The sequence below is a fragment of the Protopterus annectens genome, chromosome 4.part0, assembly GCF_019279795.1.
Source record: "Protopterus annectens isolate FY-2018-M chromosome 4.part0, PAN1.0, whole genome shotgun sequence".
Classification (NCBI taxonomy): domain Eukaryota; kingdom Metazoa; phylum Chordata; order Ceratodontiformes; family Protopteridae; genus Protopterus; species Protopterus annectens.
The window spans coordinates 419,192,277-419,216,897 of record NC_056733.1 but is presented as its reverse complement, the minus strand read 5'-3'; the positions used below and the strand labels follow the sequence as shown (position 1 = coordinate 419,216,897).

Sequence of the window (24,621 nt, the reverse complement as noted above, 5' to 3'; positions counted from 1 at the left end):
TAAACCAATTTTATTAGATAAATCAAGAGACATAGGAAAGGTCTCTGGATATCAACACAAACACAATGACATCCAGACAGGCATGGTGTTGCAGTACAACACCATGTCTGGTAAGGTTAAGGAAGTTATTGAAACAGGATGGCACAACATATTTTCTATAGATATGTTAAATATTTTAGGGGATGGCCCAAAATTTATAAACAGCAGGGGTGTAAACATCAAGGAACTTTTGGAGAAAATACCTAAACCCATTAGTCAAAAACCTGCTAGGATGGCTAAATGTGGAAATTGCAAAGCCTGCAAATATATTAATGATGGTCCTTATGTACAAATTGGTAACTACAAAAGGTCCCTGATGTGTCCAGGGTATTGTAATTGTAACACGAACATGGTCATATATGTGGCTACTTGCTTATCCTGTCCAGCGTTTTACGTTGGAATGACCATAATAAATAAGACAAAGGATACTGGAAAACACCAGGGATATAAAAAACAAAAAGTCAACTATTTCTTTATTTACCCATAGTAAGGACTGTATGAATTTCAAGAAATTTATATTTTTTGTCATTGACAGACTATACACAAAAGACTTTGGTGGAGATTACAAAAACATGCTTGAAGTTAGAGAATGCTTATGGCAAATCAGATTAGAAGCCAATACACAACCTGGCATTAATGACACCTTATCTTTGGCATGTATATTAAATCATAAAGCTCTATGTATTTGAAAAGTTGTAATTTTGTAATAAGTAAATACAAGGGATTCTCTAAGGAAAGAGATTTTGAGACACATTGCATATTGTTAAATTTCTGTATTGTATGTGTGCTGAACTTTTTGACAAGTGAAATTTTGTTGCACCAGCAAGAGTTAACTCTCAGGACAATTCACAATAATTGCATTGTATTTTAACGCTCATTGGTTATAATGTTATTTGAATTTCATTTATAAAGGTTTGTTAACATTTCATTAACTGACTCTGAAGATGCCCTAGTTGGGTGAATGTGCTAAGTCAGTTCAAGTGTACCTGTTATTTTGTTTTATTAAAGCTGTTTGGTGATTTTACCTTTGCATCACCAGTAGTTTCTTTGTATCACTTGAAACCTGAAAGTATGTTGGTCATTGGTGTCCAGAACATGCTTCGAGAGAGCATTCTTATTAGATTTAACACGTATGTTATAAAGTTGTTCCCTAATCCTCTCTCGTAGATACCTATCCATTTTCTCAACATAAAATGCAGAACATGCTATACACCATGCTAAATATATAACATGTTCTGATTGACAGGTAGCTGCAATATTGAACTTAAAACTTCTTCATGTAACTGGGTGTATAAAATTAATATCATCATTCAAAAATTCACAATAATTACAACTATTACATGGTATCGTACCCATTAATAATTAGTCTCCAGAACTCCCATTGTTATTCCTCGGATAGCATAACAATCTTTGTAAATTCATCCTGTTTCTATATACAAAGTGTGGTCTATCTCCTACTATCTCCTTCAAATGTTGAACCACCATGAGTACCCCCCCAATTTTTGGAAAAAACCTCTATGACCCTATTAATGTCTTGTGTGTAACTTAATGACAACTTAACTGCTGAATCACAAACACTCAAGGATACATTCCTGGGTTCGGATACATTCTCAAATCTACTCCTGTCAGCAAAATAAGGAAAAGCAGTGTCTTCCTTCAACAAATTCACCTCCTCAAAACCTACAGTAACGTCACTCAAGTTATAGGACCTATCAACTCATCTTTCCTGTAAGTTGGATAATTCACATTCAAAACCATCATCAGTGGGATTCAGCTGGGATGCACGGATGGCTTGCCCGCTGATAATGTTTCTAAAAACAAATCTGGGGTCCATGCTGTCTCTATGTAAAAGGGAGTTCTTATAGCAGGTTTTCCTGAATACACCTGTATTAAGCAACCCATTAGCTAAACGCTCAATGCAAACATCCAAATATGAAATCCATCTATCTGATTTCTCCATTGTGAAGTTTAAGAAACTTGTGAGGGAATTAATCTCTTCTAAGAAGCATTGTAACCCTATATCAGTACCTGTCCATAGAAGGAAAGAATCATCCAAAAAACGGGTATAAAATATAACGTATTCCCTAAAACTGTTTAAAGGGGACAATATCTCCTTCTCCCAGACTGCCATAACAAGATTGGCATAGCTGTTGGCACATGAAGTGCCCATAGCTACGCCATCCTTCTGAATGTATGAAACCTCATTAAACAAAAAAAAATGTTCTCTAAAATAACTTCAAATAGAGCACACATTAAGTCTATTTTGGTTATAGTGTGATTTGTATTTTCTGTGAGACATCTGTATATACTCTCTGTACCTTCATATTTGGGTATAACAGTGAACAATGACTGTGCATCCAGCTTAACAAGTTTATAGGAGAGATCATTCGGTAGTGTAGCCATTTTATTGTACAACATAAGTAAAAACTGTTTAGTATCTTTTAAAATATAAGGGAACCTTTCTACTACAGGTCTTAAATAATTCTCCATATATAAAGGCATTGGTTCGGTAACCCACCCTCTCCCTCCAACAATGGGTCTCATGGGAGGGTGGATGGTGTCCTTATGGACCTTGGGTAATCCTTGGATAACAGGGATTAATGGATTCTCAACAGAGAAGTAGTGAAATAAATCTAGACTAATAATACTACTTCTATATAGATCATCTACATATTAAAAATACGCAAGACCCTTTCCTCTATATCCTTCATTTGAATGACCAAGTAAAACCTTTCATCACTCAACATGGTGGTCATGGTGTCCTGGTACTTAACTTTGTCCATTATCACCACCGGTCCACCCTTATCCGCAAGTCTAATCACTATCATATTATCATTCCTGAGTCCATTCAGGGCAGTTCTTAACCTGGGGGTTAGATTACCGAACCATCTTCTCTTCCTATTATCATTGTCCAACTTATGTAAATTGTCCTCAACCATTTTAACAAGTGCATCCAATAATGGATGCAGAACTGGGACATATGTACAAGGCTTCTTAAACACAGGTCCTTGATAAACCATAGATTGAGCCCCAAAATCTAGTTTAAGTTGTGCATTACGTCTAAACAGCTTGACATCTGTGACTAAATCTGTAAGATCACTCTTAACAGAGGATATAAAAGAAAGCCCTTTGTTCAAAACTTCTTGAGAGTTGGGCCGGAGTGTTCTTCTCCTGAGACTTTCCGTTTTTGTCTTTCCCTGCTCATCGACCTGTTCCTCCCTCCCCTGTGTGTATCATTGATCATTCTACAACCCGGAGCAACGTCCACAGCTTACAATGGACCTGAAGAGGTTCATGGAGTGCGTATCCAGTGAGACAAACCCTTTGATGACGTATGAGGCAAGAGAGAGTGGAATGGAGGCTATGGCACCAACAGAAGAGCAGTGCAGGCTCACTGACAAGTTCGAACACTTGGAGGTTGACTTTTTGAAGTTAAAGAAACTTCAGACGCAGAGGCAGCACTTTGAGGTCTGCATAAAAAGAAGAATCATACCGAGTGGCTTAAGGGTTTTGAAAATGCCCATAACGGGAGCGTTATACCTTGAGCTGTTATACAAGTGGCAGCGGCTTAACATCGAGGTGATTGTGAAGTATATGACTTTGTTAAATGAATTTTTTCAACCTGAGGAAGAAACTCTGCGTGATAAAATCAAAGTAAGGCAGCAGTTCGTTTTAACAAAATATCCAATAGCTGCTGTGCAAAGACTTATGGAACGGCTGCTTGATAATGTCTATCTGTTTGAAAAAAGATTGTTAGAACAGAAGCATAATAAATTACAAAGGGATACTATGGACTTTAGAAATGAACTTGTCTTCACTTGGCCCAGAACAAACTTTAATAGAACAGATGGGCAAGGATGGGCAAGGAAGACGGGGGAGTAACTTTAATTCTACTTCTCATGCTAGCAATAATGTGGATACTATGCGAGTTTCTAGTAGTGACATTACCCTGAATATTGATGTTAATAATACGTTTGTGGTAAATGATATTAGAAATTTGAATACTGTCATAAATGTACAACCTAGCATCAATGCTTCTTTACAGCAGAGTATTTCCAGTGTTGATTTAGCCTTGAATACACCTGAGACTAGAAATGGTATGAATGTACAAAGCCCAGTTGATTTAAATGAGGGTGTGTTGGACACAAATGAAGGGCATGACACTCCAGGTATTACACCTCTGGTGTCAGTTGCTACAACCTCCATTGCAAACTCTGAGGGGTTATTTGAACAAACACCCTCTGTTGAGAAAGATCATTAATCCCCAGATACAGAATGGGGCTACTAGCCATACTCCTTTCCCCATCAACGATACACACAGGGGAGGGAGGAACAGGTCGATGAGCAGGGGGAGACAAAAATGCAAGGTCTCAGGAGAAGAACACTCCGGCCCGACTCTCAAGAAAATATGGGAGAGTGTCTCCAGACATTAGTATGGAATCTTTCTAGTAGAACCCTAACCAGAGAAGAGATAGAAGTTTTGAACAAAGGGCTTTCTTTTATACCCTCTGTTAAGAGTGATCTTACAGATTTAGTCACAGATGTCAAGCTGTTTGGTCATAATGCACAATTTAAACTAGATTTTGGGGCTCAATCCATAGTTTATCAAGGACCTGTGTTTAAGAAGCCTATTACATATGTCCCAGTTCTTCATCCATTATTGGATGCATTTGTTAAAATGGTTGAGGACGATTTACATAAGTTGGACAATGATAATAGGAAGAGAAGACGGTTCGGTAATCTAACCCCCAGGTTAAGAACTGCCCGGAATGGACTCAGGAATGATAACATGATAGTGATTAGACCTCTGGATAAGGGTGGACCGGTGGTGATAATGGACAAAGTTAAGTACCAGGATACCATGACTACCATGTTGAGTGATGAAAGGTTTTACTTGGTCATTCAAATGAAGGATATAGAGCAAAGGGTTTTACATATTTTTAATATGTTAGATGATCTATATAGAAGTAGTATTGTAAGTCTAGATTTATTTCAATACTTCTCTGTTGAGAATCCATTAATCCCTATTATCCAAGGATTACCCAAGGTCCATAAGGACCCCATCCACCCTCCCATGAGACCCATTGTGGCATGGAGAGGGTGGGTTACCAAACCGATGTCTTTATATATGGAAAAGTATTTAAGACCTATAGTAGAAAAGTTTCCTTATATTTTAAAAGATACTAAACAGTTTTTACTTATGTTGTACAGTAAAATGGCTACACTACCGAATGATCTCCCCTATAAACTTGTTATGCTGGATGTACAGTCATTGTTCACTGTTATACCCAATTATGAGGGTATAGAGAGTATATACAGATGTCTCGCAGAAAATACAAATCACATTATAACCCAAATAGACTTAATGTGTGCTTTATTGGAAGTTATTTTAGAGAACATTTTTTTTTTGTTTAATGAGGTTGCATACATTCTGAAGGATGGTGTAGCTATGATCACTTCATGTGCCAACAGCTACGCCAGTCTAGTTATGGCAGTCTGGGAGAAGGAGAAATTGTTCCCTTTAAACAGTTTCAGGGAATACGTTATATTTTATACCCGTTTTGTGGATTATCTTTTCCTTCTATGGACAGGTACCGATATAGGGTTACAATGCTTCTTAGAAAATATTAATTCCCTCACAAGTTTCTTAAACTTCACAATAGAGAAATCAAATAGATGGATTTCATATTTGGATGTTTACACTGAGCGTTTAGCTAATGGGATGTTTAATACGGGTGTATTCATGAAAACCTGCTATAAGAACTCCCTTTTACATAGAGACAGCATGCACCCCAGATTTGTTTTTAAAAACATTATCAGAGGGCAAGCCATCCAACCCAGCCACTGGGGATGCACAAGCCAGTACATTTCTTTGTGACGGTCCCACACCCGGATAAATGGGGAGGGTTGCGTCAGGAAGGGCCTCCGGTGTAAAACTTCGCCAAATAATTCATGCGGACACCAGTAAATGTTTATATACCGGCTCGGTCGAGGCCTGGGTTAACAACGACCGCCACCAGTACTGTTAGCCAACAGGGTGCTGGTGGAAATTGAGCTACTGTTGGCTGAAGGAGGAGAAGAGGCAGAAGGCATGGCCGAAGGCAGGAAGAGAGGAGAAAGGCTAGGACTGTGGTAGTGAGGGTCGGAACTTTGAATGTTGGCAGTATGACTGGTATAGGGAGAGAGCTAGCTGATCTGATGGACAGAAGGAAGGTTGGTATATTGTGTGTGCAAGAGACCAGATGGAAGGGGAGTAAGGCTAGGTGTATCGGAGGTGGGTTCAAATTGTTTTATCATGGTGTGGATGGGGGCAGAAATGGCATAGGAGGTATCCTGAAGGAACAGTATGCTAAGAGTGTTTTGGAGGTGAAAAGAGTGTCAGATAGACTGATGTTTATGAAGCTGGAAATTGATGGTGTAATGATGAATGTTGTTAGTGCATATGCTCCACAAGTTGGGTGTGCGATGGATGAGAAAGAAAAATTTTGGTGTGAGTTGGATGAAGTGGTGATGACTGTACCCAAGGGTGAGAGAGTGGTGATTGGAGCAGATTTCAATGGGCATGTTGGTGAAGGGAACAGAGGGGATGAGGAAGTGATGGGTAGGTATGGTGTTAAACAAAGGAATGCAGAAGGTCAGATGGTAGTGGATTTTGCGAAAAGGATGGACATGGCTGTGGTGAATACATATTTTAACAAAAGGGAGGAGCATAGGGTGACATACAAGAGTGGAGGAAGATGCCACAGGTGGATTATATCTTATGTAGGAGGGCCAGTTTGAAGCAGATTGGAAACTGTAAAGTGCTGACCAGGGAAAGTGTAGTTAGGCGGCATAGGATGGTGGTTTGTAGGATGACGTTGAAGATCAAGAAGAGGAGGAGGGGTGTGAGGGCAGCACCATAGATCCAATGGTGGAAATTGAAAAAGGGAAATTGTGAGGTGGAGTTCAGGGATGAGTTAAGACAGGCACTGTGTGGCAGTGAAGAGTTACCAAATAGCTGGGTAACTACATCAGAACTAGTAAGGGAGACGGCTAGAAAGATACTTGGTATGACATCTGGACAGAGGAAGGATGACAAGGAGACATGGTGGTGGAATGAGGAAGTACAGGAGAGTATACAGAGAAAGAGGTTGGCAAAGAAGAAGTGGGATTGTCAGAGAGATGAAGAAAGTAGATTAGAGTATAAGGAGATGAGGTGCATGGCAAAGAGAGAGGTGGCGAAGGCTAAAGATAAGGCATATGAAGAGTTGTATGAAAGGTTGGACACTAAGGAGGGAGAAAAGGACCTGTACTGATTGGCTAGACAGAGGGACCGAGCTAGGAAAGATGTGCAGCAGGTAAAGGTGATAAAGGATAATGAGGGAAACATACTCACAAGCGAGGATAGTGTGTTGAGGAGATGGAAAGAGTACTTTGAGGGGTTGATGAATGAAGAGAATGAGAGGGAGAGAAGGTTGGATGATGTGGGGATAGTGAATCATGAAGTACAATGGATTTGCAAGGAGGAAGTAAGGATAGCTATGAAGAGGATGAAGAATGGAAAGGCTGTTGGTCCAGATGACGTACCTGTGGAAGCATGGAGGTGTTTAGGTGAAATGGCAGTGGAGCTTTTACCACATTGTTTAATGAAATCTTGGAAACTGAGAGGATGCCAGAGGAATGGAGAAAAAGTGTTTTGGTACCAATTTTTAAGAATAAGGGTGATGTGCAGAAATGTAGTAACTACAGAGGGATTAAATTGATCAGGCACAGCATGAAGTTATGGGAAAGAGTAGTGGAAGCTAGGTTAAGAATGGACGTGATGATTAGTGATCAGCAGTATGGTTTCATGCCGGGAAAGAGCACTACAGATGCTTTGTTTGCTCTGTGAGTGTTGATGGAGAAGTACAGAGAAGGTCAGAAGGAGTTGCATTGTGTTTTTGTAGACTTAGAGAAAGCATATGACAGGGTGCCTAGAGAGGAGTTGTGGTATTGTATGAGGAAGTTGGGAGTGTCAGAGAAGTATGTAAGAGAGGTACAGGATATGTACGAGGGTAGTGTGACAGCGGTGAGGTCTGCAGTGGGAGTGACAGATACGTTTAAGGTGGAGGTGGGATTACATCAAAGATCAGCTCTGAGCCCTTTCTTATTTGCAATGGTGATGGACAGGTTAACAGACAAGATCAGGCAGGAGTCCCCGTGGACTATGATGTTTGCAGATGACATTTTGATCTGTAGTGAGTGTAGGGAACAGGTGGAGGAGACCCTGGAGAGATGGAGATATGCTCTAGAAAGAAGAGGAATGAAGGTCAGCAGGACTAAGACAGAATATATGTGTGTGAATGAGAGGGAGGATAGAGGAATGGTGAGGATTCAAGGAGTAGAGGTGGCGAAGGTGGATGAGTTTAAATACTTGGGATCAATAGTTCAGAGTAATGGTGAGTGTGGAACAGAGTTGAAGAAGAGAGTACAGGCAGGATGGAGTGGGTGGAGAAGAGTGTCAGGAGGGATTTGTGACAGGCGAGTACCAGTAAGAGTGAAAGGGAAGGTCTGCAAGAGGGTAGTGAGACCAGCTATGTTATATGGGTTGGAGACAGTGGCATTAACAAAAAGGCAGGCGTTTGAGCTGGATGTGGCAGAGTTAAAGATGTTAAGATTTGCACTGGGTGTGACGAGTATGGACAGGATTAGGAATAAGTATATTAGAGGGTCAGCCCAGGTTGGAAGGTTTGGAGACAAAGCCAAAGAGGCAAGATTACATTGGTTTGGACATGTGCTGAGGAGGGATGCTGAGTATATTGGGAAAAAGATGCTAAGGATGAATTTACCAGGTAACAGGAAAAGAGGAAGGCCTAAGATAAGGTTTATGGATGTGGTGAGAGAGGACATGCGGGTGGTTGGTGTGACAGAGCAAGATGCAGAGGACAGGAAGAAATAGAAACTGATGATCTGCTGTGGCGACCCCTAACGGGAACATCCGAAAGAAGATGATGATCAGAGGACAAGCCATCCATGCATTCCGGCTGAATCCCACTGATGATGGTTTTGAACGTGAATTATCTAACTTACAGGAAAGATTAGTTGATAGGTCCTATAACTTGAGTGAAGTTGCTGTAGGTTCTGAGGGGGTGAATTTGTTGAGGGAAGACACTGCTTTTCTTTATTTTGCTGATAGGAGTAGAATTGAGAATGTATCCGAACCCAGGAATGTGTCCTTGAGTGTTTGTGATTCAGCAGTTAAGTTGTCATTAAGTTACACCAAGACATTAATAGGGTCAGAGAGTTTTTTTTACAAAAATTGGGGGGTACTCATGGTGGATCAACATTTGAAGGAGATAGTAGGGGACAGACCACACTTTGTATATAGAAATGGGATGAATTTACAAAGATTGTTATGCTATCTGAGGAATAATAATGGGAGTTCTGGGGACCAATTATTAATCGGTATGTTATACCATATCATAGTTGTAATTATTGTGAATTTTTGAATGATGACATTAATTTTATACACCCAGTTACATGTAGAAGTTTTAAGTTCAATATTGCAGCTACCTGTCAATCAGAACATGTTATATATTTAGCCCGGTGTATAGCATGTTCTGCATTTTATGTTGGGAAAATGGATAGGCATCTACGAGAGAGGATTAGAGAACACCTTTATAACATATGTGTTAAATCCACTAAGAATGATCTCTCGAAGCATGTTCTAGACACCAGTGACCAACATACTTTCAGGTTTCAAGTGATACAAGTCAACACACCTAGTATTAGAGGTGGGGATATAAGGAACTATACAGAGAGAGCAGAAATCAAGTGGATTATTAGTTTAAGGGCTGATCAGAAACCTGGTTTAAATGATAAAATCCCTATTAAACCAGTTTTAAAAAATAGGAAGTGAAAAGTTTATTAGATAAAATTTAATTATATATTCCTATATCAGTGTTCTAACATTATTTATTTTCATATAATGAGATAGTGTGCTTTTGAACAGAAATGTTATATAGAATTTCTGTGTAATGGATGCTTTTATGTAGTGGATGCTGTTTGCACATATTGCCTACTGTTTTGCACATAATGTTCATGATTTTTAATATTTTTTAATATTGTGAGATATTTATTATATTTTATATATGTATAAAGTTTGTATTAATGAAAGGTTAGGTATGATGTGACTATTAAGCCATCATAATGCTTTGAGAAGTTTTTAAGGGTATATGCATTGTTTTGAATTGCAGGATATGAAGTCATAATTGATGCTGCAAGGATGTATATTAACTGCTTTCTGTTAGCAAGTGCTTTTTGGTCTGAAGAAGCCCAAATGGGTGAAAGTGCTTACCTAATTCTTGTTTGTTTTACAAATAAATTTATTGGACATTTTGGAGCCTTTTGCGTGAACATTCTGGACATTTTAGCTGATAAGCTGACACTATCTGTTCTGTGTACTTCGTATATGTGGGTACAGATGGACAGTCCTGGTCTGCTCCTTTGCTTTTTGATTTTGTTGTTTATTTATCTGTTTTTGCAATAGGAGCGTTTATTTCCTGGCCCCATTTTTTATTTGCTAAAACAACTCTGTCTAATTGGTTATCCGATTGTATCACATTTATTTTCTCAGCTGCGAATATGCTCTTACAACACAAAATTAAGGCTCATTCTACCAGAGCAGTGTCTACATCAACTGCCTTTTCTGCTAGACTTCCTATAGACAACATTTGTGCAGCAGCCACCTGGTCAAGACCTCATACCTTTATCACTCATTACAAAGTTGACAGGGCCTCCAGGGACAGGGCCTCCTTTGGGTCTACTGTCCTGAAAAACATACTCCAGCGAGCCTCCCGAGATAGATGGTGCTTGGGACGCTACCCATCTGTAAGAATGAACGGCGAGATAGAACTTCACATAAAGAAGTTATGTACTTACCATAACGTTCCATGTGAGTTGTTCATCTCGCCTTCATTCTTACTTCCCAACCTCCTTCCCCCTCCAGGGTTTTTCAAGGCCCGAGATACTAGATTCTTTCTGGTTGCTCATCCCCACTATGGCTTTCTCTTACAGAGTTATAGAATGACATATGGTATTGTTATACACAGCAAACAAGATCTGAGGTAACTCTAGGTGCATCATGGGATAGGGACTTGGCCTCGAGCTGTCTGAAGACCTTGAGCTTTGTAGTAGGCCAACTCGGAGCTGAGGATCAGCTCCGAACCCATCTGTAAGAATGAAGGCGAGATGAACAACTCACATGGAACATTATGGTACGTATATAACTTCTTTTCAAATCTAATAAAGTTATCTATTTTGATGGTGGTACAGAACAGGCAGGTTTTAGAAAAAAGTCTTTGTCCTTACTGGAAGTGAATTTCACTGATGTTCTTCGTGTTTCATCGTTGCAGTCATCACACATGGGTTATCTGCCTGCAGGTAGCCCTCAGTCAGCTTGAATACCAGAGTCTTGGGATGTCTGCGTCGGATGCTGTCGCATCTTCCATGTCATCAGGTCGTCATGGGTATAATACATGCAACCGATGCCATTACATCAGCTTTACTTGCCGCATGGGAGCCGGAAGCAAAAGCAGTTCACAAGTGCCAGTCGGCCACTACCTGAAATTTTTGTTTTTTGAGTTTCAAACCTGAAGTCTTCTAAAGCTGAGTACCCCATTGGGGATCCTTTTTTCTTGCTCTAATCGATGTCAGAAAAAGTTAGCAATTGTCTTGCCTGTGGAAAGCAAATACCTCACAGAGATTTTCATTCTTACTGCGTCATTTGTTTACGCCCAGACCATGACGTTCCTCACTGTATGTTTTGTGTCTTAACGCCCGATCTATTAATTGTCAGGCTATCTTTGTCGCTTAAATCTTTCGCTGCCATTCTTCGTATTCTGATATGGCTTTGATAAGCCATCCGACTACCGATCTTCCAAAAAAATGTAAGGATAAAGAGAGACAGACCGCATAGGTCCAAAACTACCGACGCTTCTGTTAAGCTAGTCGCCAGTCCGCCGGTACTCAGTGAGGTGCCTTTGCAGCCCCTAATACCCGCTTCTACAGATTCACAGGCCGCTGCTGAGACCCTTTCGGAGTCCGGTATGCCGCGAGATGCTTCTTTGACTATGGAACCTGCGGATGTCTCTACCTTGGTTGGGTTCAGAGCCGCTGTGCAGGCACCATCTTCTGAGGGTGTATTCTGACCTTCCGATGTTCACTTTAAACCGACAGCTTTGTTTTTAACTAAAACTACCAAGTTTCTCAGGCCCAGAGTTCGCACTACGCCTAGAAAACCGACGACCAAAGCGCATGCTCAACCTCCCTTGCCACAGAAACAAATGCTTAGAATGGCTGAAGACCTTATAACTTTAATTAGGGGAAGCCAGCCTTCCCCCTCTAAAAGACAAAGAATTGATTTTCCTTCTGATTCTACAGACCATGAGTCCGATGACTCTGATCCCTCTGATTACCAGGACATTCCCTTATCTACCTATGAGGATTCAGATGCAGAGGATTCCATTCCCTCTGCCTTCCCTCCAGAGGACTTTTCTTTTGGTGAAACCTTGCATACTTTAAGAGAGCAATTCCACTGGGAATGCCAGGCCTACCCTCAGTCCAAAAAGAGACTCAGAGAATTTTTAGACTTGCCTCAGCACAGGCCTCTAGCTATACCTCTTGTCCTGGACATTGTAGATGATGTCTTCATGGAATCCAGTCTTACTCCTGATACTTTACCACCAGCTCCTGGAAAGCCTGACAGGTACTACAGAGTACCTGACTCTCACAAATTTCTCTTTAAGAATCCCACTGCGGATCCAGAGACTATTTCCCAAGGACCTAAAGGCATTAAGGCTTCTGCAGCCAAAAACCCTACCCCTTCAGGCAAGGATTCCAGAGCTTTAGACAGATGGGGTAAGAAGGTATATACCTCTGCAACTCTTGCCATCAGGGCTTTGAATTGCCAGTTTCACATGTTGAAGTACCAGCAGCATATTATGGAGGTAATTAAACAAAAAATGTTGCTGCTTCCAGATTGTACAGAAAATAAAGATTTACAACAGTTAATGCATTCTGCAAACCAAGTTAATAAACATACTTTGCAGTGTGGTTTTGATGCCTTAGAAGCATCTTGCAGGGCTGCTGTCACTGGGTCTGTACTGAGAAGAAGGCATGCTTGGCTGAAGGAGCAAATCTTGCCAAACCATGTCAAAGCAAAATTACTAGCAGCGCCATTAAACCAGGAAAGGTTGTTTGGCACAAAAGCAGAAGAAGTTCTTAAAAAGATGGATGAAAAAAACTAAATCTGTGCAAACTATTTCATACAGGTGCAGCCACCTAGATTCAGTAGGCATTGGCCTTCCAAACACTGGTCCTTTCCAGTCCCTCCCAGGCATTCTCAGTCCAAACCCAGGTGCAACAGGCCACCAAGACTACAGTCTCAGGGTATGCAGAGATCTAAACAGTGGAGTGCTTCTTCCTCTAAAACAGGGACAAGATGACTTGTCTATCTTCCTTCCCAGCAAAGCCGAAGTACTTGCACCCCTAGGAGGAAAACTCTTCCTGCATGCAAAAAACTGGATGTCCATTACCCAGGACCGATGGGTCCTAAACATTGTATCCCAGGGATACAGATTCTACTTCCACTCACTGCCAACCCCAAGCGGGTTGCCAGACCTTCCACCAAACCAGAGGGCAGTGGCTCAAAAGCAAGTACTTTCTCTTCTCAGTATCAGGGCTATTCAGCCTGTGCCTATAGAGCAAAGGGGACATGGTTTCTACTCCAGACTGTTCCTGGTGCCCAGAAATAAGGGCTCTTGGCATCCTATCCTAGATCTGTCAATTCTCAACACCTTCCTGGTGGTCCCAAAATTCAAAATACTGACTCTACAACAGCTTCTTCCTATGCTTGCCAAGGAAGCCTGGCTATTCACCCTATACTTAAAAGAAGCTTATCTGCACATCCCCATACGGAAATCTTGCAGGAAATGTCTACGTTTCAGGGCAGGCTCTATGCACTATCAGTTCTCTGCACTTCCCTTTGGCTTATCTACTGTGCCCAGGGAATTCACAAAGTGCCTGGCTCCAGCCATTGCATACTGCAGGCAGAGAAATATTCAAATTTACCCATACTTGGACGATTGCCTGAGTCAGGCGGATAGTCAGGAATTGCTACTTCAGCACCTGGCATTTGCAAAGAGACTTCTAACTTCTCTGGAGTACACCATCAACAAAAACAAAGCACAACTGTTGCCCAACCAAAATATTGTATTCCTGGGAGCAAGCTTGAACACAACTTCCCAGATGACATTCCTCACTCCAGAAAAACAGGTTTATTTGACAAACTTCTTCAAACTAATGGCCACCAAAACCCAGCTATCTGCAAGAAAAATACTACAAGCCAAGCCCTAGGGTTCATGGCCTCATGCATTCTACTAATTCCATATACAAGACTGCATATGAGGAAACTTCAATGGTACTTAAAAAGTCTCTGGTGTCAGCATTCTCAGGACCTGGAAACACTGATTCCTATCATTCCTTGTCTAAGGGCAGAGTTCCTTTGGTGGGCAGAGGCATGCAACCACAACAAAGGACTTCCTTTCACTCAACCCCTCGCTGCCCAATCCCTGACAACAGATGCATCAGACTATGCGTGGGGGGCTCACATGGCAGGCAAATGCATTTAAGGCAAATGGAGCCCAGGACAAATTCCCCTGCATATCAATCAAAAAGAAATGTTAGCAGTACAGAATGCTCTGACAGCCTTCAAATACCTTATCCTTCCAGGACAACTCCTGATAAAGACAGACAACACCACAGTTATGTGGTACATAAACAATCAGGGAGGATCTCATTCCTACCCTCTCTGCAGGTTAGCCATGGCCCTGTGGAACACAGCCTTGAGCAACCAAGTGCACCTGCAAGCTCAACTCGTGCCAGGCAAACAAAATTCACTGGCAGATAACTTAAGCAGAAATCTACTGGACCCACACAAGTGGAATCTGAAACCCAGCTCATTCAGACTTCTAATCCACAGATGGGGGACTCCAGAGGTAGACATCTTTGCCTCCCCCCAAAACCATAAATTGAGCAAATTTTGCACCAGGAATCTCCACAGCCAAGTGTGGAAAGTGGATGCCCTATCCTTTACATGGGAAAACCTCTCAATTTATGCCTTTCCCCCTCTGCCCCTCCTCTCAGAAGTACTACTCAAGATCAAACAGGACAGGCTAAGGACAATCCTTATTGCCCCATACTGGCCACACCAGCACTGGTACCCTCTCCTATGCAATGTGACAGCAGTGCCACCCTGGCACCTACATCAGACCCCCTTCCTGCTGTCCCAGCAAGAGGGACAGATTTTGCATCCACAGCTGCAAACCCTGAACCTTGCAGCCTGGCTTATTCCCTGAATACATCACCAGCAACCCTCATCAGACAGGTGCTGGACGTCATCCTTGAGACCAGAAAGCCTAGTACTAGGAAATCCTATTCAGAAAAGTGGAAAGGGTATTGTTCTTGGAGCCAGTCTCAAAGAAAGGACACAGCCGTGCCCACCTTACCTCAAATCCTAGATTACCTAGCAGAGCTACTCCACAAAGGCCTATCCTTCTCGTCAATTAAAATTTATACCTCTGCCATCTCAGCTCATTACAGTACTGAGCCACCTCTATTTTCTCACCCTCTCATCAAACAGTTCCTGAGAGGAGCTAACAATTTAAGGCCCCAAGGAGAGCTCCCACCCCTGCCTGGGACCTTAACTTTGTACTAGAGAAGCTCACGCTTCCCTCTTTTGAGCCTGCTGCTGCAGCAGAGTTAAAATTCCTCTCTTGGAAAACAGCCTTACTTCTAGCCATCACTTCAGCAAGAAGAGTGTCTGAGTTACAGGCACTAATGGCTGTGGAACCCTTCATTATTTTCCATGCGGACAGGGTTTCCCTCAGGACTTAACCCATCATTTATGCCCAAGGTGGTATCCAGTGTGGCTTTAAACCAATCCATCTATTTACCAACCTTTTTCACTAATCCTCAGAATAAAGGGGAAAGGATTCTGCACTCCTTGGACATGCACAGACAGCTCAGGTTCTACCTTGACAGAACTAATCCTTTCAGAAAATCTGACCAGCTGCTAGTCAGCTTCACTACAGGGGCAGAGGGCAAGGCCATTTCAAAGCAAACCATTTCCAAATGGATAGCACACTGCATCCATTTCTGCTACAAACACCATGGAAAACCTACCCCACAGGGGATCATAACTCATTCCACTAGGGCTACCTCAACCTCTACAGCATTTCTCAGGGGAGTCCCTACCAGGGACATCCTGGAAGCTGCATCCTTGAGTTCTGTACACACCTTCACCAAGCATTACCACTTACCTATTTTTTTCTCTAAATCCAGAGCTGGATTTGAGACAGCAGTCTTATAAGGCCTGCTAGCCAGCCCCAATACTTCTTGACTGCCTCCACTCTTCCTCAGCTTTGGGAATCAACCCAAGTGTGATGACTGCAACAGTGAAACACGAAGAACATAGTACAGTTGTGTACACTTACCATAAATGTAGATGTTAGATTGTATTCACTGGTGCAGTCCTGGTTACCCTCCCTCCAGCCCCCTGACTTTTCTCTTCTTTCCACCTGTCCTTTGTTTGGCCAAATCTTATGGCAGTAGTATTTGCTTTTCCTGGAGGTTTTCCATACCACGTAATTGCTTCCTATTTTGGAAGCTCCTGACATCTGGGGCAAGAAAAACTGATGTAACGGCGTCGGCTGCATGTTTTATACCCATGACGACCTGACGTCATAGAAGAGGTGACAGCATCAGATGCAGAAATCCCAAGACTCTGGTATTCGGGCCAACTGAGGGCTACCTGCAGGCAGATAACCCAAGTGTGATGACTGCAACAGTGAATACACTTGACCATCTACATTTATCGAAAGTGTACACAACTGTACCTTATGAATCTTGGATTTGAAGTTTTCTTGTTTGAATTTGTTGTTGATAGGGATTTGTGTGCCTTCTCTATACCATATGATAAGGCTTCAGGGAGGTTTAAAGTTTTTGGAATCCAAGTAGTTAAAAGGTTTACCATACTTTCCCCCTCTTGCTTCTCGGGCACTCTGTATATCCTGATATTATTCCTTCTTGCCCTGTTTTCAAGATCATTTATCTTTTCCAGGAACTTGTTTTGTTTTAAAATTAATTCAATGTTACTTTCTTCTTCAGTCAGTCTACTATCTAAATCAGTGAGTGAGTCTTCCATAGCAGATATCTGATTTTTGTGCTGTTTAACTGCTTCATTTATTCATTCTATCCACATTTTACAGTCTTCCTTGATTGTATCTACCTTAGAGTCCAGTTTTGCACTCCTTGGATGTTCATAGGCAAATACGATTTTATCTGAACAGAACAAAATCTACCTGTAAATCAGACCAAGTGTTTCTGGGTTTTTCTGGACCTAGACAAGGTCATCCTGTATCAAAAGTTACATTGGCTTCATGGTTGAGAAATTGTATTACCTTTATCTACAACAAAAACAATCTTACATTGCCTCATAGAGTGAAAGCTCATGCTACAAGATATATGGCAACTTCAGCAGCTTTCCATGCTAAGGCTTTCCTCAATGATATTTGCTCAGCTGCAGCTTGGGCCAAACCTCATACCTTTATTCTTCATTACAAATTGGACTTGGCCTCCAGAGGTAGAGCTTACATTGGTTCCATGGTGCTCAGGAATGCCCTTCCATGAGGGCCACCCAGGGATACAGGTAGCTGGGGACTCTGTCCCATCAGTAAGGAATGAATGAAGATTAACAACATCAGGTAAAGAAGTTATGTCTTACCATAACATTCCATCTATGTTATTGATCTTTGTCCATTCATTACTTCCCACTCTCCGTCCCCCATCCAGAGGTTCCTGGTTGATCTCATGTACTCCTTTATTGTAGGTCTGTTATGACCAAACATAGCCTCTACTTTTATCTATCAACTTGCAAACTCGATCTGAGGTAACATGGAGCAGAGCATTCTGGGTAGGACCTTGGCTCGAGAGTTTTGGCTGACGCGAGCTTGATATTGGCCGGCTCGGTTTCGAGGATGGAACCGATAACCCATCAGTAATGAATGAACGAAGATCAACAACACAGATGGAACGTTATGGTAAGACATAACTTCTTTTTGTTTTACATTGACCTTCTATTAAGGATCCTACTTCTCCACGGGATTTAACAATTCTTCTACAAGCCTTGACTTTGTTCCCCCTTTGAACTAGCTGCAAAGGTGGAACTTAAAGTTTTTGTCTTAGAAAACTGTTTTTCCAGTTACAATCACATCGACCAGACTAGTATCAGAACTCCAGGTTCTCTCTTTGAAGCTTCCATATCTGATTTTTCACAAGAGCATGGTGTCTTTTCATACTAATCCTTCCTTTATACCTAAGGTGGGCTTCAGGAGAATATATGCTACACATGCTGGATGTTCATAGACCGCTTAGATTCTATCTCCATAGAAGTAAAGATCTCAGAAAATCAGATCAGCTATTTGTTTATTTTTCCAGAGCTAAGTTGGGCAAACCAGTTTCAAAGAATTCTTTCAGTAGATGGCTCACAGATCACATTTCATTTGTCTATAAGAAGAAGGAATTGACACTTTCTAGCCCTCCCAAGGTTCACTCCACCAAATCTGTGGCCACATCCTCCACTTTCTGGTCCAGAGCTTCTAGAGATGACATTTGTGTAGCTGCTACTTGGTGTAATATTCATACCTTCATTGCTCAGTACAGATAAGACATTTTGTGTAGAAATAGAGTATCATTTTGGTCTGCTGTACTCTGAAATATCCTTCCTTGAGGACCACCCTGGGTTTCTGCAGCTGGGGACTTTGCTGTATCAGTTTAGAAATGGATGAAAAAGACAATATCAGATGTAAAAGTTACGTGCTCACCATAATGATGCAACCGTGCTGCCTGCTTTCATCCTTCCTCACCCTTCTGCCCTCCAACCCCTGTCCTTTTTTTGTAAGTTTTTACTTTCTGGTCTCTTACTTTGATCTGAGGTGTGTTATGCTGCCTGCCTTCTGAGGAACTCCAGTTTTTTATTCCTTCTTTCCTTGCAGTCTGACTGGAACTTTATTCTTAATTATACTATATTATTACTCATTTTTGTGTTACGGGTGGTATTATAGGCTAAACAGAGGGAAAACTCAACCTCGGGGAATTCAAGCAAAGGAGGAGGATTATGGGTAAGATGAGGAGCTCGAGCTTCAGAGCCAAGTCTTTAGAAGTGGCCAAAGTCAGATCCCAGACCCATTCCTTGAGGAAGGATAAAACCAGACAACAGAGATGCATCATTATTTTGAGCACATAACTTTTGATGTTATGTTGTCCCATCTCACCTTCTTTCTTGCTGGTTGGGTACGGAGCTGAGACTGGGCTCCGACTCGGCCTATACTAAAACTCGAGAGCTTTTACTGGCTCGAGGCTGAGTCCTATTCCATGGTGCTTAGCGGCTGTTCCCCAGATCTCATTTGCCGCTTGAAGTTTCGGGATTGTCTTCACTGGCTCAGGCTTGTAAAGTTTTATATTTTATATATTTCTACTAGTTGCTTCCTAGTTATTATCTATATTACTTACTAGTTCTATCATAATAGCTTTGTGCTATTTTTGGCTCTCTAAACCTTGTATTTTTACCCTTGCGGCCGTCTTTTTCTTTGGGCCTTGTTGTCTCCTCAAGAATCCATTTAAATTAGAGGATTATTGTCTCTAGTCTTCCTTCTTTGCCCTTTTAGGAGTCACTGTTTAAGTTAGAGGCGTCTCCTCTGGTGGAGGAGATAGTCATTTAGCTTAGAGACTTCTCCTCCTCCCTTTCCTACTCTTCTCTTAAAAAAAAAAAATATATATATATATATATATATATATATATATATATATATATATATTTATTTATATATATATATATATATATATATATATATATATATAGTTCCCCTTCAAACCATCGAACATTTAAAACATCGAAGTTCAGATCGAGACCAGAACATCGAGTTTGAAAACGTCGAAGGTTTGAAGGGTAAGAAAAAGGTAAGTGTAGGTGGGAGAATGTTTGTGTTTTTGCAGGGCACCAAGGTGCCCTGCATACTCTATGTGTCTATGTGCCGTCTGTGTGATGGCACTACAGATAGGGTTCGGAAAATCTCCCGTTTAGCGCTTCTGCATGTAGCGCTAAATGGGAGATTTCCCTTTACTCCACTGTAGTGCAGTCTCAGAGTTGGAACATTAAAGTAGGGGGGTGTGCGGCCGCAGCCCCCCACATGGGAGTGCAGGGGGGCAAACCCCCCCTGCATACAATTGTTAAAATTTCTTTTTTTTTTTTTTTTTTTTTTGGTTACACTTGCAACCTTCGATGTTTCAAAATTCGATGTTCTGGTCTCGATGATCAGAGTTTCGATGTTTTGAAATTTTGATGGTTAGAAGTGGAACCATATATATATATATATATATATATATATATATATATATATATATATCTATATCTATATATATATATACACACACACACACACACATATATATATATATATATATATATATATATATATATATATAGATATATATTTAGATACTTTCCTTTTTTGCTATCTTTCTCTTTCCATAAAAGATATAACCTTCCTAACGTATATAGAGTGATTTTTTCCTTTTAGCTAGTCATGTCTAAGGAACCAGCTAAGGAACACAAGTCAGGATTCAAAAAGTGTGATTCCTGCACTCAGAAAATGTCCATTACTGACGGACACACTAGTTGTGTGTACTGTCTGGGACCACTCCATCTTCAAGATTCCTGCTCCACATGTCATAGCTTTAGCGCCAGGGTCTTGCAGGAGAGGAGGAGTAAGCTTATATTAAGGGGCTTATTAAAAGTGGACAAAGGAAATCAGACAAAAAATCGAATACGACCAAAAAGGCTGCTTCATCGGCTCCGGTGTCTGAGCCGACAAGCAACACCAGACTTGATACTTCTTCGGCTCCTAAAGTTGTCGGGCCTGAAAAACGTGGTTCTCCCTCAGTTCCATCTGTTTCATCGGAACCATTGCGGAGCCGGAAAAGGACTCAGTCGCTGTCCTCGAGCCATTCCTCTAGATCCTCCTGGCTATCGGATGATGACGTGGAGAGAGTAGTGAAGAGGTTGCTTCAGATCCAGGCCCTAGCAGAAATTCTCCAACTCAAACAAGTTTGGAGCCAGAGAGTATGGAAGTCATTGTGCTGGATCCGCTGGAGCCAATAATCAATACTAATATCTCGGCTCCGACGTTTGCTCTGGTTTCCTCGATGCTTTCACCCATCAAGGGACCTGGGGGCCGACACTCCCTGGTCGGCTCCAGGGTCGAAGAGTCGAGTCGGACCCTTGTCGAAACTGGCTGTCCCGCTCGGTGCCTCTGCTCAGGTGAGTTCGGCTCCCACATCTGCCGAGATCTGGCGGCCTCTCAGGGCTGGAGTCTCTTTCAGCCCAGGACCGCGGTGCCTTCGAGGTGATGTGAAGTGTGCTCTCCACTGAGTCTGCTCCACCTTCTGCTCCTGACTCTCTTCCCCTAGGGGACCAGTGTCCACCTCTTCATTACCCCTCCATCACCCACAGAGTAGAGAGCCATTGCCCCAGGAAGCCACAATGGGTGGATCCTCCTCTTCTAATACCTCCCCGGAGCATCCCCCCGATGAGGTTCCTCGGAAGAGGCAGTGTAAGAGGAAGCATATAGACTCCCCTGAGTCTGTCACTTCTGATACTGACTTAGAGGATTCAGAAGGGTCCCTTTGGTCACCCTCTGAGGATGTCTCCTTTTCAGACATCCTGGAGATCCTTAAGCAGAGGGGTGGCTGGAAGTCCCTTTCCCCTTCTGAAGAGGAGGCATTTGGCTCTCGCCCCTCCACCTCTTGAGTGTCTCCACCTTTTGACCCACTCCTGGGTTTGGTGAGTCAAAAGGTGTGGGACTCTCCAGACCTGGTGGACCCTTATTCCGCGGAGGCCTAATAAATTCATTACGGCCGAGGAAGATAGGCAGTATTTAACAAAAGGGGTTCCTGTATTTGCAATGGTGGTGGCAGCGGCCACAAAAAAGGAGTTAGCTGAAACTTCTGTATCTGTTCATCCACCGAAGAAGGATTCTCGTACAATGGACAGATACGGGAAGCATATGTTCTTCTCAGCGGCCTTTACCTTACGGTCGCTGAACTATTTGTCGCATTTCACGCCACTTCAGGGGGATCTCCTTAAAGAGCTAGGAGATACCCTGCAAGGTGCTACTGTCCAGGACTTGTCTGATAAGGTTAATTCCCAGCTTGCAACCTTAACCTCCATATTGAACTCCTCCATGCGCCTCATATCTTATGTAGCCGATAGAGCGAACAGGGCAGCAGGAACAGGAGTAGCTCTTCGTAGACATTCCTGGATGCGCCTTTGTGAGTTTGCTGAACCCTTCTGTTCTTCCATCATTGACACTTCCTTTGATGGCTCGTCATTGTTTGGGCCAAAAGTGAAAGAAACTCTCACCAGGAGCCAACAAGATGGTAAAACTCTGTCTGCCATTGGAGTCCTTTTTTCCACCCCTACTAGACCTTATCCTAAAGGTCAAAAGAGCGGGAAAAATGTATTTCCGTAAGTCCAAAGGAGCCTTATCTGATACTCATGGTGATCCTTCCCCCAGGGGCAGAGGGGGAAATAATGGAAGATGCCGTCCACGCGGCAGAGGGGGTCTGCATAACCAGGGCGACAGAGGTACGTTCTCTGGTAGGTCCTTCTAGCGCTCCTGAAAGGAGGCCCACCTGTCCACCTCTAGAATCAATTGGGGGGAGACTATCACTGTACCCAGAAGCCTGGCTAAATATGACTCAAGACAAATGGGTACAGTCCATTATATCCAGAGGATACAATATTCCCTTTCAAAGTCCACCTCATCCGCCAAAGTTTATCCCAGACATTTCACCTGGTAAAAGCAATCAAGCAACACTAGAAATCCAAATGTTGCTAGAAAAAAAAGTCATCCAAGAAGTCCCCACAGACCAACTAGGATCCGGAATTTACTCAAGGTTCTTTTTAGTTCCAAAAAAGACAGGGGACTGGAGACCCATATTGGATCTCAGCAGACTAAACAAGTTGGTGAAAAAGTCAAAATTCCAGATGGTGGCACTGCAGTCTATACTCCCATTTCTGGGAAACGACAATTGGATGTGCTTGTTAGATCTTCAGGATGCATACTACCACATAAAGATGGACAAGCGCGCAAGAAGATTTCTACGCTTCCGGCTGGGAGTCAGTCATTACCAGTTTAGAGCTCTGCCCTTTGGGACTCACCACAGGCCCCAGGGTGTTTACCAAATGCATGGCAGTAGTCATGTCATCTGAGACGTCATGGATTCCAGGTGTTTCCATACTTAGACGACTGGCTCTTAACTGCCACCATGAAGCAGCTGCTAATCAAAGCAAGAGACTACACCATCCATCTCTTTTCAAAACGAGGCATTACTATAAATGCAGAAAAATCTGCCTTGTTGCCATCACAGCATATTACATTTTTGGTGAAAATTTAAATACAAGCAACATGTTGGCAAAGCTACCTCAAGAAAGGATCCAGAAGTTATGCAGTCAAGTGATTATCTTACTCAACAAGAACAGAGTACAGGCAAGATTTGTCCTCAAAGTCCTAGGCTCTATGGCAGTGATGATAACACTACATCTGATGTTGTAAATCTTTATTCATTCCTTACTGTTAGGACTTCGGTTCCGTCCTCGGAACCGACACAGCTGTTTCCAAGCTCGCTCCAGCCAAAAACTCTCAGCTAAGACCTACCCATAATGCCCCTCTCATAGTTACTCCAGATCTCGTTTGCCATGTTCCTCATCAGACGTGCCTAGCCATCTCTCAAAGCTAAGTGGAAAATTGTGATTTTTGGTATAGTTTCTCTTCAAAATTTCTTGTTTTTTAGTTAGTTTAGCCTTTTCCTACTATTGCCTGTACCCTACCTCTGTTTCCTACCCTTTACCTTTGGTAATTAAAATTCTACCATCGTTGGTACTGTCCCTCTCTCCTGCCTTTGGTAGGCCCTTCTTTACCACTTGAAGTATTTTTTAAATACCATCGTTGGTATTCTCTTTCTTTTCTCTCCTTTTTATTGTTTTTCTCTTAGGATACCCCTTTGTTGCCTGTACTATGTCAGACAAGGTTAAGTTGGGGTTTAAACAGTGTGACAAGTTTGGACTTAAGATGCCCAACTCTGACGGACACGCTCGTTGCGCCTGCTGTTTGGATGTGGACCATATTAAAGCTGATTGTGACATTTGTGCTAGTTTTAGCAATCGCACACTAGCAGAATGTAAGAATAAGCTTAAGGTTTAATTAAAGCACCTTTTTGGAGGCTCAGTCTGGGTTGGAGGACTCACCCCCTCCAAAGACCAAAAAACATAAGGAAAAATGGAGTCACTCGGTTCCTACATCTCCGTCAGTTACGGAACTGAGCCAGCTCCGTGCTTCTCCGGCGCTCTCGATGCAGAACTCTTCGGCACCAGGCCCTTTGTCTTCTGCCTTGATGCCGTGTATGATGTTGACTCCTATTTTGGTTCCTGCCTCGGTGCCACCAGCT

General features: G+C 42.2%; 1 protein-coding gene across 1 annotated transcript in view; it reads left to right on the top strand.

The window, feature by feature from the left end:
* LOC122800254 (HORMA domain-containing protein 1-like) overlaps positions 1 to 24,621 on the top strand; it is a 2,017,447-nt gene that overhangs the window by 777,847 nt on the left and 1,214,979 nt on the right. The gene's annotated exons all lie outside the window — the stretch shown is intronic.